We start from the raw sequence: 20,122 nt of genomic DNA on the forward strand, positions 1-20,122 counted from the left end.
ATAGGTTATTTTAATTATTATTATTGTCAAACCCATCTAAAATTTGCCAAATGTGAGGAGGAGTCACAGTTAGTTCTAGATAAGGAAGAGGCACTGGCCATGAAGGTAAATAAATGTAACTAGACCCCTGCGGGCTCTTTTTTCATATTGAAAAAATTAAACAAATTTGTATATTATCTCAGGTACTGAATTTGAATGCCAAGCAATCATGTCCTTGCACATACAGTATTTAGTGCCAGTTATATGTTTTTCCCCAGTAGTGCCAGTTATAGATGTAGCCAGTAGGTTTTCAGCAAAAAAAAAAATTGCATTTTGGAGACTATGGTTTTTGGAATAATTTGGGTAATGGATATTTGGATAACTGAACCTGTAGATGTAAAAAGATTTAAGAATTGATTTACAAATTCAAACCAAATCAGGGTGGCACCTGATTTATTTAGGAAATTCATTATAAGTCCAGATCAACTTGCAAAGTAATTTTCCAGATCTTAGTATCTGCAGAATCAATTCTCCCATTGCTAATCAATTATGACAAAAATCAAGTGAGAGTTAAGTGAGTTCATAGTAATGAGATAAAACATTGGAAAGTGCATATTTGTATGAATGTTGCTTGCCTACCAGAAGGGCACACAGGTATTTGCACTCTACAGAGACACTTGCATTTTGAAAACTGGATAAGGCAAATTGCGAATTACCAGCCAATTTGCCTGTAGGAAATGAGAAATCCTGAAACTCAGCATAATTTGCAGATTTTGCATCTCCATTTCTGCAAAGCAACACAGATGTCCCTAAAAGGTTGCAAAATCTATGTCAAAGATTTTTATAATATTACAGTATATAACATGTAAGTTAGCCAGAAATGAATGCAGTTTGATAACAAAAACATAGAAAGGTAATGACGGGGAAAAGGAAGATATGCTTTGTACAACTCCATAATTAGACTATACCATACCTTTTGCACTCTGCTTTTTGGGAGAAAAAGCACAAAATCAATTATGAGATGTGCAAAAGTAGCAATAAGATATAATAGGCATCTTCGAATATATCATGTACCTTTTTCCCCCAAAATATGACAATAATGCACTTAGCCTGCCATTAATACATGCAAACGTTGTTTCTGAAGTTTGAAAATCCAAGTATGATATATTCAGCAGTGTTAAGGGGGTTGCTCAGTCACAGCTTGAAGGCAGAAACCACTGGTGGTTTTAGTCTCTGCTGACACCATGTCTCTTCATTTGAGTGATGCCCCTTCACACAAAAATGTATATGCTCCAGAAAACTGCAGGGGGTGTAGGGGCTCAACTTTTTTTTAAAGAGTTTATTTAATTTAGTAGCCAAGTAATAATGTTGAGCAGATGGCAGGAACAAGAGAAGTGGGCAAGCTCTGAAAGAGATATGTCACAAGCTGAAACTTCAACATAACAGATGCAGCCAGGAAGCAGGTAACTACTTTCATCTGAAGAGGAACCATTGGTGATGATAATGACTTCGCTTCACATATCTGAATAGCTCTATATCATTTTCATTCAAAGTTGCCATGTAGAATGCACAACGCAGGTAAAATGGGGGAACCATCGTCAAAAGCAAATTTGAAGCAGCTCATTAATCTGCAGAAGAAATGTATATTATTGTATTGCCAAAAGAGACATCTGCATCATTTTATTGAACACAAAGACATTCTATTCACTAATTTATAACACAAAAGATAACAGATACAGAACCAGAATGAAGTAGGATTCTCCTGTGCAAACACATTTTAACTATATAATATTTATTAAAGGTCTTATCTAGGGTTGTGCACGGGCCACTTTTTGGGTTTTGGGTCTGGAGCTCCAGTCGTGTTTTTTTATCTGGATCTGTTTTGAAATACCACCCTTCCGTGTTTTTGGTTTTGTGTTTTGGAAAAAATCATAAAAACCACAAAATTCGGAGAATTTTTTTTTTTTTGCTCCTACACTATTATTAACCTCAATAGCATTCATTTCCACTAATTTTCAGTCTATTTTGAAAACCTCCCACCTCACAATATTGTTTTTAGGCCAAAGGGTTGCACCAAGATTGCTGGATGACTATGCTAACCGACACAAGTGGATGAACATGTGGCCCATCTAGGAGTGGCACTGCAGTGGCAGACATGATGGCAGTTTGAAAAACTAGACCCCAAAGAGCACACCATGCACGAATGTGCAAGATGTATTTGTCCTTGGGTACTCCCACCCACCCTTATGTTGTAACAGGACATGGACACTGTCTTTAACAAAACAATCATTTCAGGGACAGGGTCTGCCACACAACTGTGGCTAAAATTATTGGTTTGTTTGGACCCCCACAAAAAAAAGAAGCAATTCATCTCTCCCTTTACAAACTGGCTCTACAGAGGCAAGATGTCATCTTTATCCTCCGATTCCTCACCCCCTTCAGTGTGTACATCCTTATCCTCACAGATTATCAATTCATCCCTGCTGGACACAATCACATGTACTCTGTAGTCTCTGGAGGCAATTGCTGGTTTGTTGTAGACTCATATTCTCCACATTTTGCTGAAGCAAACTCCTACACCGCTTGCTGACCAGGTTCCCAGCTGCACTAAAAACTCTTTCGGAGTGCACACTGGAGGGGGGACAACTCAGGAAAAATAGAGCCAGTTTGTACAGGTGCCTCCAAATTGCCTCTTTTTCCTGACAGGCATGGACTGTCTGACATGCCTACTTGGATGCTGTCACTAATATAATACACCATTTTTTCAGTGGTGACACCATTGTATGCAGTGACAGTAGACATGTGAGTAATTGTTAGCAGGTCCTTCAGTCCAGACAAGATGCCCAAATTCACTCCTGCCTGCCCTGCAGCAGTACGAATGGACTTTAACGGCAGTTCCACTGGACTGGACTTATGCAGCAGTATTACTAGACTGGACTTATGCAGCAGCATCACTGTACTGAACTTATGCAGCAGTATCACTGGACTGGACTTATACAGCTGTATCACTGGACTGCACTTAAACAGCAGCACCAAATGGACTCATGACAGCACTATGCAGCACAGGGCACTAGGCAGCACAGCAACACTGGACTGGAGTTATGTCAGCACAGGACACCAGCACAAGTCAGCCCAGCACCACAGGACACCAGTACTAGGCCGAACTGGACTTACGGCAGCACAGTGACAGGACACCACCACAGAACAGCACCAGGTCACCACCCCACATACTCAACACCAGACCACCAGTACCATGGACCCTTAGACCCAGTTCCCTCTCCAATGTGAAGTGAAGTTGGCGGCGAACCGCCTGGACTTTATAAATGATGTCCGGATCACGTGAGATCCAACGTGGGATGATGACATTTTGCCTTGTTCTGAGGTCCAAGTCTGGATGGGTATATCCGAGCAGTGCTCGGTCCGGGCTCAGATCGGGGTGCTTGGAGGTGTTTGGATACCCAAAAGCCAAACTTGCTCATCCCTAGTCTTATCACACTTTGGGAGTGTTGGACATAAAGGCACACCTCACACTATTACCTATATCCAGTGTTGTCTACCCTCCCAGATCCATTGGGATAGTCAAGTTGAATTTATCTCCTGCTGTCCTGCATCATAAATCAGATCTCCTGGATTATTTACTACAGGCATAGTTCCAACAATAAACTTGCAAGAGCAGTAAATTGCTACAGTCACTATGACTGCTATCTAGACATAGCAGTCCCTAATGTGGACTTTCAGCAAACCCTCTTAGTGTCTTCTTATCTAATTTTCTGCTGATGCTCTTTTGTGCAAGCTGTAAAAATGGGTGCAAACAGCACCGTTAAGTGGGCCGCGCAGTCACTCCCTTGAGGGTACACTTTTCCACCTTGCAGAGTGGCTGTAGTGTCCATGCACTACATAGAAAAGATCAGGGTGAGATTCCTTGCCCCTATGTGCCCTGCTTTGGCACTGATGAAACTTCCATACTGGTCTTCTTTATGCAATTCCATGACATCAATGGGGGTTTCCTACCTTAATACATAACCCAATCTTTATTTATTTATTTACAGTTTCTTATATAGCGCAGCAGAATCCATTGTGCTTTACAGTTGTAGACAGTGATAAAACAAACTGGGTAACAACAGACATACTTGAAGGTAGGAGGGCCCTGCTGCAAGCTTACAATCTATAGATACGTAGGAGGGAAACACAAGGACAGGCACCAGTAATAGCATAGCAGTCCCACCAAGTTGCAGGTCCAGAAGGGAAGCTATATAATACATAAGTGCCAGAGGGTTATGCTTGTGGTACTTAAATATGATAGGCTTGCCTGAAGAGGTGAGTTTTTCAGGGAACGCTTGGAGGCTAGTAGAGAGTCTTATTGTGCATGGAAGGGCATTCCATAAGGTGGGTGCAGCCCAATAAAAGTCATGTAATAGTGAATGGGAGCTAGTGATCCGTGCAGAAGACAGGCGCAGATCTTGTGCAGAGCAGAATGGTCGAGATGGGAGATATTTTGTGATAAGTAACGAGATATATGCTGGTGCAGTATGGTTAACAGCTTTATATGCGAGTACAAGTATTTTATATTGAATACAATAAAATGCAGGCAACCAATGGAGGGATTGACAGAGCAGATCAGCAGACGATGAGCATCTTGCTAGGAAGATCAGCCTAGCAGCAGCATTTAAGATGGATTGCAGATGCGAGAGTCTGTTCTTGAGAATTCCAGTTACAATCTTGGTTGTTTATGCATGCAAGTACAGGTTGAGTATTAATTATCCGAAATGCTCAGAACCACGCGCATTATGGTTAAGGGTTTGCAGCTGAAGAGGATTCCGATGGCCACCGTGGACACCGGGGAATGAGGCAAGTTTGAAAAAAGAGCTGTGGGGGGGAGAAACAAAAACCTCCCTATATATTCAGGAAAACCACGGCTTTTGAAATATTTCGGTTTTTGGAATACATGGATATGGGAGACTCAACCTGTAATAAGAGGCGAATTGTAATAACGTTTTATTTTTAAAATAGCAGTGCTAACTGACAATATTTTAAATAAATAAATAAAACCAATAAAAAAATGTCCTGCGTGTAGAGCAGTGGGTTGGGCCATGATCACATGATTCAGTTCGAATTGCTACATTGGCCCTTTTCAGCTACAGCGGTTATGTTTGAGTTCCAGGGGGGATGCGGGAGGTGTCCATCCAGGAGACTTGCCCAGTCCCGGTTTTCAGGAGCCTAGTGGCCTCTACAGGAGGATAGGCAAGTCAAGTATGGTATAAATAACTACATCATTCTCTAGATCGGTATGTTATGCACATGATGAAAGTAGGAAAGACAAAGACATTGAAGAGGTGGGACATGATTGAGATTTGAGACTTCATTTTATTACGATATGTATTTTATTTCAAATCTATTTTATGGGCCACATAAAGCAAAGTTGAAAATTGAAATCTGTTCTATATAATATCATATACATATTTTTAGCTATAAATATCATACTTTGCAGAGTACCTTTATTGTTTTCATTTTGTCACATTAAGACTTATTAGGTATTTTTCTTAAGATTGTAAAAGCTTTTGCTTTTATGGCTCTGCCAAAGCTGACAGGAAATCCTTTACAGTCCAGCAAATCTAAATCACTAACAAAAGGCTTAAGGAAATAATTGGTTTGATTTCATTTCTGTTTCTTAAGGAAGCTGTAATTTGCTGGGTGGGCGATCTGCTGTCATAGGTTAAAAAAAAAGAAAGATTTAATACACATGAGTTCACTAGAATGAAAATTAATACAGACAGAATGTTATTTTGGGGGGCAAGTGTCTGTTTAAAAAAATGTTCAAATTCTCATTATATATATATATATATATATATATATATATATATATATATATGTGTATATACATATATTGTTGTGCTCGGAGGCACTCAGAGGACTTGATGAGGAATAAAGACTAGTGAGTCAGTTTGCTGTTCAGGACAGAACAGGGACCTGACTCTAGTCATTATTCTACCTCATCAAGTCTTGTGAGTGCCGCCAACCACACCAAACTATATATGAGGATCTGTCTCATAAACTGTTTCACACCGCACAAATAAACAAGGTCTGACCCAGGTTGTTGCCGAGTCAACATGGGTCACTGTGCGTTGGGAAATCGCTAACAGGAAAACCCAGGGCCAGGGCTGGTTGCTGGGCAGTGTAAACACGTAACTCAGGTCGAGAGACCAGGGTCCCGTTTGCACTATAGGGAGGAGGCAGCATCAGCTCCAAGTGCTGCCTCCTCCCCTGCCCCCGATGACATGCCACCACTCTGCCCCACCTCTGTGTGACATCAGCGATCTGGCTTATTTCAGGGTTGCTAAGAGGAGCTTCACCTCACAAATGCTGGTTTGCTCCTGGGATGGACCCGTGTCCAAATCCTGGGTGTGACCCAGCATTTGCAATGTGAAAGGGGTATCGCTGTGAGGGCACCCGGCAAGTACAGTAATTTGTTAGATTTGTCAGATCACTGACGACGGGTCTTCTGTTCAGCACCTGTCAGCTACCAGGTCTCCCTCTCACAAGTACCAACAGGGGGGATTGGGACGGCGGCGGCACTGCTGGCAGGAGAAGGGGAGTGCGGGACTGCAGCAGCGCCACTTGTGGGAGAATTGGACTACTGTGGAGGGAGCGTGGGACTACAGCGGTGCATCTGGCAGGGAGGCACAGGGACTGCATTTAAAATCTTCAAAGGGTGCAGGGGATTGCCAGCTGGGCCCCGGACACCCCAACAGCCATTCCCAAAGCAGTTGGATCCCCTATACCCTACATAGTTACGCCACTGCGGAGAGTAATGCACTATCCTATAAAAGCCTTTGGTCAGAATACTGCCCTGAGAAAGAGCCAATCAGATTCATGCCGGTGACATGGCCTGATGGACTACCTCCAATCTGGATCGAGGAGGAAATTGATGAGGATTGATTGCTGGAGTGGTTTTCAGGTGCTTGGATACAATAGGATCGAAGAATTTAGGTGACCCTGGACTGCATATGGTCCTAGCCACAGTTTCTGAACTAAACAGTGACTTATTTATTTATTTATAGTTTCTTATATAGCGCAGCAGATTCCGTTGCGCTTTACAATAGTAGACAGTGATAAAACAAACTGGGTAACAACAGGAGGTAGTCCTGCTGAAAGCTTACAATCTATAGGGATATAGGAGGGAAGCACAAGGACAGGTACCAGTAATAGCATAGCAGTCCCACCAAGTTACAAGTCAAGAAGGGAAGCTATATAATACATAAGTGCCTCAGAGGGTTATACGTGTGGTACTTAAATATGATAGGCTTGCCTGAAGAGGTGAGTTTTCAGGGAACACTTGAAAGTTTGGAGGCTAGTGAAGAGTCTTATTGAGACTTATGAACTAACTTCAAGTAACGCATAAGTGAAGATTCTTCAGCAGATTCTCACGCTATTTGCTGCAACTGTGTATACTGTACATTGTTTATTTTGTGACTTTTCAATAAAACCCTGGGTTTTGGGATGTTTTTGGACCATCCATTTTGAGGATTTTTTGTGGACCCTTAAAAGATACCCTTACATATAGGCATTATTCCATAGGTGAGTGTTGCTCTTTTGGTTACCTTTTGGGGACAGAGAGATCCATTCACTCACATGCTACTCGTAAAGAAACCTTTATAGGAACATCACCCTTGGTTTTTAGGTGAGTGTCTATAGATATACACCATCAGAACATTGCATGTTTTCCCGAGCTGCAGTCTTGGCGCAAGGTTTTTGTGAATTTTTTTCAGTAAATTGACATTCTGCTAGCCAGGTGAAGTAGGTGGACCTAACTGTCATTATCAGTGCTGAAACGCCTGCACGTTTTGCATGTAATTGAATTCCCCCCATTGACTCCAATGCCATGAATCATATGACTAAAGGTAAAAGTTTCTTTCATCACCTTAAACAAAATAAGATGGAAGATGTACCAAAGCTAGTTGCCAGTTAATTACATCAGATGTTTAAATTAAGTGCACAGTCACTACTATGCTCACCAGAAAGATGCTACATAATGTGCCTAGTTAATGTAGCCAAAATTTGATTTCTGCATACACACACACACACACACATACACACTGGAAAAATAACTGATGAACTGTTAAAAGCAGTAGCAAGGTATTAACTTTATTCATATATGGCACCAATGACATACAGTAGGACAAACCTTGAAGCAGTAAGAAAACTAAGTAAATCACATCTTGCTAATGGTATCAACATTGATCTGCGCAGCTAGATGATGAAACACAGCAGCTGTTTGAAAGGCAAAGACCAGCAGTACATGGAAGAACAGCCTCTGGCCATGTTCTAAATGGACTTGCATTGACATCCCAATAAGGAATGTTTTCTCATGATCATTGATGATCAGTCAAAATACAGAATAGGTGACCGACTGTAAATCATTGATGAAATACAGAGATATAAAGAAAAAAATCAAATAAAATTTTACTGAAGTATACAAAACTTTTGTTAAGATGCGTTTATAAAAGAAGAAAATTGAGTTACAGACGAAGGTACCACAAGCATTTATCAAGCAATCACAACAGCCTCATATCCATATCCTAGTAAGGATTCACAGAAAATGCTCTATGAACAACGGCACAGACAGAAGTTGTAGCAAGTGGTAAGCTAACAAAAAAAGATGGACTTTAGTAGGTTACAATGAGAGCAAGAAAAACATTGAAGTCTGCATCAAGGTTCCAACTAACTTAGATCACACATAGTATGTTGCGATTCATGAATACTGTAATTCACTTTAATGTCCTGAAATTTTGTATGTAGTTCAGTCAGAGCGACAAGATCAATCAGAAATAGATTACAATGTGTGAAGTAACATTGAAAATATAATTATGCAATCGAGTTATCAAATAAAGAGAATATATTTTCACCTCTAACTTCAGGGACAAAAGTAAGAGCGCTAAACTCAAACAGTTGTCTGGGATTGTGTGCAAAATAACACATTGCAAGCTTTAGTTGCAGATTTAAAGCAAGAATAGTAACAAATGAAAATTAAAGATAAACATAAAATTGAAGAAAAAGTAAAAAATCCTAATCATATGGTAGGATACATCATGACAGTGAAGCAATTGTGAATGAGCAAGTAAAGCTTGCTATGCACTTGTCTGATTTGCCCACTTTTTACCTGACCCTGATGGATTGGCCTAGAAATCCAGTAAAAAATGGCCAAATAGAGGTGTTTGACATCTGATCCGATGCGCAGTCCGGCACTGGATTGGAGTCAGAGATCAGACCTGCTTGCACATCTGACCTCCAACTTGGACAGCCTCACGGCAGCGGGAAATGGGATATATCACATGCAAAAGGATCGAGCTTCCTGGGCGGCAGGATCACATGTAACTTCCAGGGGAGAAGTCCCAGTTGTGTATGAGGGGTGTAAGACTAAGATAAGTGAGGTACTTTTAGAGGTTGTGTTACTATGATCCTAAGCTGACAAATGCTTGTGTTTCAATACAATTGAAAAGTGGATGTATAGTATCTGCTAGATTCTGTAGATTTTTTCACCATAACCCATAAGGTAGACAAATTAATAACAATGTTTAGTAAAGTTCTCAACAACACTTTTGATACAAAGGACCCTGGAAAATGTGATATACTACCCCAGAAACCAAGTCCAGAGAGTGTGCACCAGAAATGTACTTGACTACTTTTATAAAAAGCATTTCGGGAAGATTGTGGAAATAACACAAATACGTATGGATGAGTACTACTACATCTAAGGGGCATGTAATAAAAATGACGGTACTTGCTTCCTAGCACGGCCACAAATCTTGGCCTTCGGGGGTAATTTGAGTGGCCTGTGACGCGACCGACCCGATGCCCCCGATTTTTCCATTGAAATGCATTGAAAACAGTGAAAAATCGGGTCGGTCGCGTCGTGTGCACCTAAAAATGCTTAAATGGTCCACCCGCGATGGCCGCGATTTCCCCATAGGGAACAATGTTAAATGCCTCAATTTACCCGCGATGACCCGATTTCCCATAGGAAACAATGTTAAATGGATCAATTTACCCAAATCAGCATAGGGAACAATGGTAAATGGTCCAGAAACCCCCAAAAAACCCACAGAGCAGTGGAATGTCCCCCCAAAAGTAGTTGACGCCACCCCGCGATCAACGTGAACCCGAAGCGTGGCGAGGGGCGGCGGTACGTGTCTTCTGACCTTTTCATGCCCTACTATCCACGTCGGCGTGGAGTTGAGAATAGAATAGTGTGGCGAGCGCAGCGAGCCCCGCGAGGGGACGCGGATACCTTCACAGGTAAACGCGTCCCTTCGCGGGCTTCCCAGGTGTCCGCGTCGCCATGGACACCTGGGAAGCCCGCGAGGGGACGCGTATAACTGTGAAGGTATCCGCGTGCGCTCGCCACGCTTCGGGCTCGGTGGCTCGCTGCGCTCGCCACACTATTCTATTCTCAACTCCACGCCGACGTGGATAGTAGGGCATGAAAAGGTCGGAGGAAGCGTACCGCCGCCCCTCGCGGGCTCGCTGCGCTCGCCACGCTTCGGGTTCACGTTGATCGCGGGGTGGCGTATAGTACTTTTGGGGGGACATTTTTATGTTCAGGGGTGTTTTTGGCCCATTTACCATTGTTCCCTATGATAATTTGGGTAAATTGATCCATTTCACATTGTTTCCTATGGGAAATCGGGGTCATCGCGGGTAAATTGAGCCATTTAACATTGTTCTCTATGGGAAAATCGCGGGCATCGCGTCTGGCCCATCGCACCCGATTTTTTAGCGGCCGCGATGCCCGCGATGGCCCCGATTTTACCCCCGATGACCGCGATTATGATCGTTGTGGCCGTGCTAGGAAACAAGTACCATGACTTACATTCAAATATAAATGAGCCTCAAAACAGTTAGTAAGAACTACTTTTTGTTGAAAAAAACATTAAAAGTTATCAATGCTTGCTTGTATATTGTGTTTTATGAGTGGTTCCATAGAAGAGACCACAAGAAAAAAATATTTTAAAATGTACAGTATGTAGCCTATAGTGGTGGTAGTAAGGTGCAATATGGAAAATTGGTAGACTCTTCAAGGAGTTAGCGAGATTGCTACTATTTCAGGGAGTCTCCTTGATAATGAGGGAAGACTGGCAAGTATGGCCTGAAGCGCTTTAATCTACTGTTAACTAGTATGTTTTTGGAGTGTAGAAGAAACTGACACACTTGATAGAAACCTTTGCAAACCTTTGCAAACTTCACACATATATTGCCGAATTGCAAGATTCGGATGTGGTTCAACTGACTAGACTGATTTTTTTTGCTAATGCACATGTGTTGAAGTTGCACTGAAAGTTCCAGTTTTTTTATTTCAGATGCACGCACAGCATCAGAAATGTATTGAAAATGTAGTAGGCATTCCTGGGTGGTGCCTTGGTGCATGCACAAAGATGCTCCATTTTATGGATGGGCCAAGGGCATGTCAGTAAAATGGGTTTCATATACAGATGATCAACTACTCACAAATGAGGACATATTTGGATGGAGAACGTGTCTTGGCCATAAGGCTGGTGCAAGTATCAATGGTGCAACCAATGGTGCATCTAGCACCTACAGATGCAGAAAGTGTGCATTTCAATCCTTGCAGATTCACACGTACAGATTTACGCAAGTGAAGAACTTTGTAGTGACTTTTATAGAAAGTCGCCAGCATGCAACCACCAATAGTTGCAGTGGCGGGTGCTTCTACATCCACTTCTGAGCCAGGCCCTTGACCAGGATTTGACCCCATGATTTCAAGGCTGTGAGGAATTAATGTTAACTACTATGCCAGTGGCTATTTAATGAGGAGGCGGCCTATGTGCAGACTCCGGGTGGGCCCCTCCTCTCCGTACAGCCATAGACAGAGTAGCTTCCGGAGTCTAAAATTGGTACAGCGCATGCACAGTGGCCATTTTGGTGGCTATTTTAGCTGAGAATGCAGCGTCTGCCATGGGACTCCGGAAAAGTAAGTATAAAAATATGTGTGCGGTGTGGGCCCCACTGGGATCAGGCGCCCATGTACACAGCGCACATTGCACCTATTATAGAAATGCCTACAGTGCCAACTTTTCAAAATGATTATTGCCAGCTTAAATTACACCATCAAGAATGGAGACAGAACATTATTAGCAGTTTACATGACACTGAATGACTGCAGATATAAGGAACATTTTATCCTATGACTTACTTCACAGATCACCAAAATATACGAGGCTCGATATCACTGGGCTGCGTATAACTGATCGCGGAGCTCTGCAATTTATCAATTAGGCCTGAATAACTCCTAACTTTTTTTTCACATTACTTAAGTTATTACTTATAAAACTGATCAGTTTCATAGAAAACGTTTAACAGACCAGTACGTTAAAACCATAAATACATTTACATTACAAGTACAGAGGTTAATCCCGAGCACACCGGAGAACAGGAAGCTACATTCTGAGTTAATTTTGCCTTTTCTATTTGTAGTGCTGTATATGATGTGTTGAATCTCTTTAATATTCATGATCCTCTCACCAGATTGAATAACATAGATAAGGCTTTTGATAGCAATCTCAGGAACTTGATTAACAATGCGCTAATCATGAGTACCAATGTCTTGATTCAAAAAGGTTTCAATTCATCCATCACTTTTAACCAAAGATGATTACATTACCTTACCATTCTTCATTTAGAGAAAAAAGTCACTTGGAAAGAAATATTGTCAAATGGACATAAAATGAACATTGGGACTATTTTGAACCACATATCAAATTGTCCGACAGAATAATTACCAATTAGCGCATAGGCACAGATGACTGTGTCATCGAATCCTGGAAGGGAAGCCATTCATTCTGACTAAATGTTATATTGTGCCATGGGATTCATTTTGCAATAAGTTCAAACTGTTATTATAAAATGTAACTAAAGCGTATTGCAAGAGGTAATTATCCGTATATTAGATTGAATACTGCGTGTGCCCTATGATTACAGAACAAATCGGCCATTATTTCAATGCTAATTGTAAAGATTATGGGGTACATTCAAAAGAATATCCTGCTGTGTGGATCATTTCCTATATAGCTATGTAGGTGTTGTTTGTATGCAATTTAATGATAATACAATTCCAATCTGTAGTACACTAACATTTGGGAAATTTTACACACTGTAGCTTTATTTCTTTTGCTGCAAAGCAGGGATGGGGAACCTTCGGCCCTCCGGCTGTTGTTGAACTACACATCCCAGCATGCCCTACAACAGTTTTAGTAAGGCCAAATAGCAAAACTGTAGCAGGGCATTCTGAGATGTGCAGTTCAACAACAGCTGGAGGGCCGAAGGTTCCCCATCCCTGCTGTAAAGTGATCATGCAAAAAAATTCTGAAACCACTCATTGGCTTAAAGTAACTTAAATGGTTAAGTAATAACAACTAGATCAGTGCTGTACAGTATGTCTGATCACATTCAGGACCAGAATATATCTCAAAGAGCTACAGACTAGTAAAGGTGTCTGCACAGAGATGGTGATTCTTCAATCAAGTGGCTAATATAATTTTGTATTTAGATGGTGTTATCCTTTAACAGCCGGACTCACTGTCTGGTTGCAGGCTTGGAGATAGTAGGAAATGCTGCTTGGTCACTCCATGTTATTCACAATCAGAGAAGTCAGACAGTATTCTTACCTACTGTACCTCTCAATTAGAATGCCTCTACTGAAAGGCCTCTAGAATCAAGGGCCTGAGGGCAGCTGCCCAGTGACCTCATACATTTAGATGGCACTAAACAGGACATCAAGGGGCCATTGCTCAGTGCAGGAGTGTATTAACAGAGGAGGAGGCCCATGTTCAGCCTCCTTCATCAAGGCACCCACCTCTCTGGTGCAGTAAAGCCCAAGCACTAGGGGACGCTCCAATTTCCAGGTGATTTGTGGAGATGTTATCTGGAGTGATGAATATTGAAAAAAAAATGGGTGCAGGGTGTGCAGTGTGGTGCGGTATGACTGGATGACGGTTGGTATCTCAACAGTCAGTATACTGACATCGGAATCTGGACTCAAAGGCCCATGCACTCTGCACCCATTATACATATACCAGTGAATGGTATATGGACCAGGGTCCACAGATCCAGTAGATAAATCTCCAGTGTATGGGCCCCCTCACATGGTTTGGCACTGTGGTTGTGGAACTCATTGAACTAAAGTATGTATAACACACTTGTGGTGCTTAAAGCATTAAACATTCTAATATTATCACCATCTTATAATATTGGTAATTTAATTTGCAAGGGCCTCCACAAGTTTATTGCCACGGAGGTCCAGCAAACCTTATCCAGCTTTGTCATTTAACAAATGTAATTTTTAAAACTGAGAGGGAAATGTATCAAAGCTTAAAGTGGAGAGAGAGAAAGTACCAACCGATCAGCTCCCAATTGTCATTTTAAACAGCCCATAACATTACAGTTATGAGCTTATTAGTTAACTAACATTTTACAGTGTGCTGGGGGAAACAATGTATTTAATTTACAGGCTGTGTTTGATAAATGACAGGATCTGATTGGTCAATACTTTATCTCTTTCCAAGCTTTGCTATAATGATATCAAGAAAATTATATATTGGGTGAAATGTCATAGAATGAGATTCAGAAAGTGAGAGATTTGATAAGAAATCTCAAGTTTTTTTAAAGCGGCAATCATTTACGCTGCAAAACCAGTTTGATTTTGAAGTGTAAATGATTGCCGCTTTAAAAAAATTGGAGATTTCTTACCAAATCTCTCATTTCCTGAATCTCTCATCCAATTAAATGTTACCCTTTATTTTAAATATTAACAAGTATTTGTTTGAGCTGAATTTTTTGTATAATTATTACCTATTTTATTTAATAGAAAATAAAATATATTGACTTGAGTTAGAAACTTTGGTACTTCTTTACTTTCACGGCGCCACTAGATAGGACAGATAGGACAGATAGGACAGATAGGATACTAGATAGGATACGATTTGTATGCGATTTGACATAAGATATCGCATAAGATATAGGATAAGATTTACTATCCATTTCATTACCCCACTATCCACTAGGGCGTGGAGTTGATTTTATATAGCGTGGCGAGCGCAGCGAGCCACCGTGCCCGAAGCGTGGCGAGCGCAGCGAGCCCCGCGAGGGGACACGGAATGTATTTTATGGAATTGCATGCAAATGGCATGCGATATTGGGGACTTGCTTTCAAACAACATCCGAGTCCCCTCGCGGGGCTCGCTGCGCTCGCCACGCTTCGGGCTCGCCACGCTATATAAAATCAACTCCACGCCCTAGTGGATAGTGGGGTAATGAAATGGATAGTAAATCTTATCCTATATCTTATGCGATATCTTATGTCAAATCGCATACAAATCGTATCCTATCTAGTATCCTATCTGTCCTATCCTATATCTTATGCGATATCTTCTGTCAAATCGCATACAAATCGTATCCTAAATCGCATACAAATCGTATCCTATCTAGTATCCTATGGGCTGTTTCACACAGTACGGTTCCTGCCGCACGGTGAAATCCCGTACGGCCAGGGAGCCGTGCCGCACTCAGCAGTTGTGAATGGACACTATTGTGTCCATTCACACGGGACGGTCACGGCCCGGCCGCACGGCTGCAGCCGGATCCCCCCACTGGAAGGGACGGCTGCCGGGCTGTGGCCATCCCTGCCATTATAAAATTCTGAGTGCGGCGCGGCTCCCTGACCGTACGGGATTTCACCGTGCGGCAGGAACCGTACTGTGTGAAACAGCCCTATCTGTCCTATCTAGTGTGGCCCCGTGAAAGTAAAGAAGTACCGAAACTTTTTACTGACTTCCAAAGCTTTCACTTGGAAACTGGCCAGTTATTAAATACAATTTTTTACAAGGGCAAAAAGATCATAATACTAGTTTGTATTTAGTTTAGCTTCCCTTAGAATATTCCTTTTGAAAACAAATCAATCATCAGGTTACAGTTTTTAATATGTTGTGTAGGAAGTCATATAATTTCAGTTTGCACTGTATTTAATTAGAAAGAAAATGTATTAAGTCCTTTATACTTACCACATGCAGTGATATTGCTGGAGCCTCATGTGGAATCAAAATGTTGGCATGCTAAAATTAATTCCAATAAATGACAATCAGAATTTCAAGCGTGCTCAAAATTCTAGCAAGCTATATGCACTAGAGGACTGTGTATATGGTCACTTAGGAACAACACTGAAAGGCCCCATGTCAGACAATGTGCCAGATTCTCTAAGTTTCAAAAGTGATAAAATAGAGAGTGATAAACAGCCAGCCAATCAGCTCCTGCCTGACCTTTTTCAAACACAGTCTGTAACATGACAGGTAGGAGCTGATTGGCTGGCTGTGTATCACTCTCCAGTTTATCACTTTTGAAGTTTAGAGAATCTAGCCCAATGACTGGTTATATTTATAGAATTTGACCACCCATTGATACTTTGGCCAAGTGGCAGTTGCAGCCTATATGGGGCATACCTCCCAACATGACCCTCTCCAGGAGGGACACAATGCTCTGTTTCTGGACTTCCCTCTTAATGTATGATTGCCATTACCTGTTTCAAACAGGTTAATTGATAAGAAAGGTGCTGTTTCAGATGTCATAAATGTGACATTACACAAACAGGTGCTTCAACACAGGTAATGGCAATCATTAATTAAGGGAGAAGTCCAGAAACAGGGCAATGTGTCCCTCCTGGAGAGGGACATGTTGGGAGGTATGATGGGGTCATCATAATGATAACTAATACCCCTTTCAGACATATGTGAAAATCCCGGGTTTTTTAACATGAACGCGCCCAAACCCGGGACTAGCATATGTCTGAAAGGGTATACCCGGGATTTCACTCCCGGATACTGAGCACCTGCAATTGACCAGGGTTTTTCCCGGTATTTAACTCCCGGGTATAATACCCGGCTTATGTCTGAATGGGTTTACCCGGGTTTTTCAGTTTTAAACATGTAATGTTGCTTTTTTTTGCTGCTGGGGCGTGTCCCATTTTAATGATGAAACACTGAAGTGCTTGAAAAGCCTGGCTTATGTGTGAAAGGGGTCTACCCGGGTTTTTCCCGGATTTGAGGTGTAGTGTGAAAGGGGGTTTGTTACTAAAATCCCGGGAGTGACCTGGGTTGAAAATCCCGGGTAAACCTGGACAAAATCCCAGGTAGTATGTCTAAAAGGGGTATTAATCCATTAAATTATTTAATAGACACATCATATAGATTTAAATTGTATTTTGGTCTTTGCCGCCACGGAATCTCTATTGAATGTATGATATAAAAATGTATGTGATTAGGCACCAAGGGCATCATTTAAGGGGGTTATACAGACCTAATTGCAGCCCTGCTAATAGCAAGGCAGCCAATTATCGATCGACAGCACATGTGCATGGAACGTAGAGGCCATTCAGTGAAAAAATCCAGCGTCTTTTCTGATCACATGTTGATTGACAGGAAGCCAGTGATTGGGGGTGATTTTATAATAAATCAGCTAACAATTTCTGCCAAACCTATGTCTCTGAGTCTTTATTTCAGGTTTAGTTAAGTAAGTTAAGTAATTGTAAAGGTTGAACATGCTAGAGGTACACACATAAGGTGCTAGGATTTGAGTACATTGTGTGCAATAAGTGAGGATATTGTATTGACAGTTAACCTCACTAATGAATGCATGAAAATGACTGCTGCATATATCATGTGGCTGTATTCAATTATGAATACATGTATGTATTTAAAAATTCAATCTAACACACCATGCTGGGCAGGACATATTTAAAGTTACATTCAACATAAACATTACCATGACAGAACACAATTTTGTGGAACAGGTTTACTTGAATAAGTGATCTTAATTGCATGTAAGGTGCTATTCACCCTTTTTACTCACAGATAAAACTTTACCTTTAAAGGGGCATCGAATGGCCGTTTGCCTACCTGTTGGTAATAGGTAATGGTAATAGGCAGGCACAGGTAAACTGTGAAACATCAGCAGCTGTTGTGAAACTACAATGAAACCAATGCATTAATTGTTTTCTATTTCAGCCACAGAAAAAAAATCAAACAAAAATAATACAACAAACAGAGCATAGAGTAATAAAGTACAAATGCTTAAACTCGCAATTAATGCAAAATAAAAAAAAATCTAATTTATTTATTAGACTCTGAAATACATTCAATCAATGCCTTAATTTTCATAAAATGTACCATAAAACCTTTCTTGGAGCTGGATTCAGACCAGTTAGCAAGGCTGCAATGATTGCTGATGGACAAAACCATGCTGCGCTGCAGGTGGGGCAGATGTAAAATGTGGAGAGAGAGTTAGATTTGGGTGATTTGTTATGTTTCTATGCAGGGTAAATACTTGCTGCTTTATTTTTATACTACAATTTAGATTTCAGTTTGAAAATACCATACCCAAATCTAACACTCTCTGCACACGTTAATATAAGGGGGTTGGTGCGATGTGGTGCCTACAGTCGTGCAGAACCACTTACCTGGTGATGCACCCTCTCACCTCAGGCTGTGACATATCACGATCCTGGTAACTCTCTGGCACCCGGACATGATCACCTAGGAGGAAGGAGAGGAAGTGAGTCCTGTACAAACTTAGCACAGACCAATGCGCCCTCTGTCTTGTTTCTACAAAAAGAGCTTCAGGCTTAAGGGAATGCCATCCTCTGCACTCTTGGCTTCAGAACCCAAAGTGAAAATCTATTGGCACTCATGCACCTGGGTTAAAACTTGACCTTGCACCGGGATGTAAGGTCCACGTTCCACCCAGAGGGAAGGGGGATAGAAAGAGACAAACACACAAAAGACAGATGGACAGAGATGACACTTACCATCTTCAATCTTGTACTTCCTCCACTTCTTTACTTACATGTCCCTGTAAGGAGACAAAGGCAGCACCACCGTATAGCTACCTAGTGTGACACACAACTACTATAACTACGACACAAAGCCTTCAAACAGACTGTGTGTGTGTGTGGTGTGACACAAATATTTCTAAAACAAACTCTGCCCTGCATGGGAAACAACATCCATTATACATCACAGTACAAGAATGTGTTGTTTCTTAAATGCCTGCCTAACTACCCGGCTAGAACTGGCCAGCTCGTACATGCTCCCGGATGTTCCTGCTACTTCTACTTGGGAACTGGAGAGGTGACAGCCGCACAGCCTGCTTGGATACCTGTACAATGGTGGCAGCCAGAAAGCCTGTCCACTCTGAAAATGACACCCTTTACTTTTTGAGCCTAGTACTCAGCATCACCTAGTCCTTGTGCCCCCTAATTACCGGAAATCCTAATGCCCATTTCTGGTCACGGTCTTAGTGCCTGAGTAATGGAGCCCATAGGCCTAATCCCAACTATGAGGGCCTCGGCCTAAATGCCCATCCTTACTGGGTTAGCGCCTGACCAATGTGAGCCTCAGGCCTGGAGGGCCAAGTTACTAGGGGCCACGGGCCTAATGCCCAACATACTGGTGCCCAGACTCGGAGGGCCTGACTTGATACCCATGGGCCATGAGGGCCTGACTATAATGGGTACTTGTGTGTTATCAAGGCTCCCACGATTTCCATCTTATGGGATCTTATACAATTTAAAATTGGGTACTTCTTTACTTTCACGGCGCCAGCATGGCACCGTGCGTCTGAGTCCCCTTGCGGGGCTCGCTTCGCTCGCCCACGCTGCGGGCTCGGTGGCTCGCTACGCTCGCCACGCTATTTAAAATCAACTCCATGCCAACATGGATAGTGGAGGTATGAACTATCCATGTTGGCATGGCGTTAAGTTCCTTTATTTTACATAGTTTGTGGCGAGCATAGAAGCCGGAAGTAGCACGGCGCCATGCTGGCGCCGTGAAAGTAAAGAAGTACCTAAAATTGTATACCATTGTATATGGCATACAATGGCATACGATGAGATGAGATGAGATTTTAAATTGTATAAGCACACTAATGGGTGCTTTCAAGGTCAATTGGTCAATTGGCCAATTGTCAATTGGCCAATTGGCCTCCGACCTTTTCATACCCCCACTATCCATGTCGGCGTGTAGTTGATTTCATATAGTGTGGCGAGCGCAGCGAGCCCCGCGAGGGGACGCGTAATACTTTACAT

The 20,122-nt window shown here is 41.9% G+C and overlaps 1 long non-coding RNA gene across 1 annotated transcript; it reads right to left on the minus strand.

The window, feature by feature from the left end:
* Positions 1–433: 433 nt before the first annotated feature.
* LOC146062720 (uncharacterized) lies at positions 434–19,239 on the minus strand. The gene is made up of 4 exons (XR_014471486.1): positions 18,497–19,239; positions 17,937–18,005; positions 16,050–16,100; positions 434–1,607 (listed from the first exon to the last, which is right to left on the minus strand). It is a non-coding gene; the product is annotated as an uncharacterized LOC146062720 (long non-coding RNA).
* Positions 19,240–20,122: the final 883 nt, after the last annotated feature.

The sequence above is a fragment of the Crinia signifera genome, chromosome 3, assembly GCF_055691185.1.
Source record: "Crinia signifera chromosome 3, ASM5569118v1, whole genome shotgun sequence".
Lineage (NCBI taxonomy): Eukaryota > Metazoa > Chordata > Amphibia > Anura > Myobatrachidae > Crinia > Crinia signifera.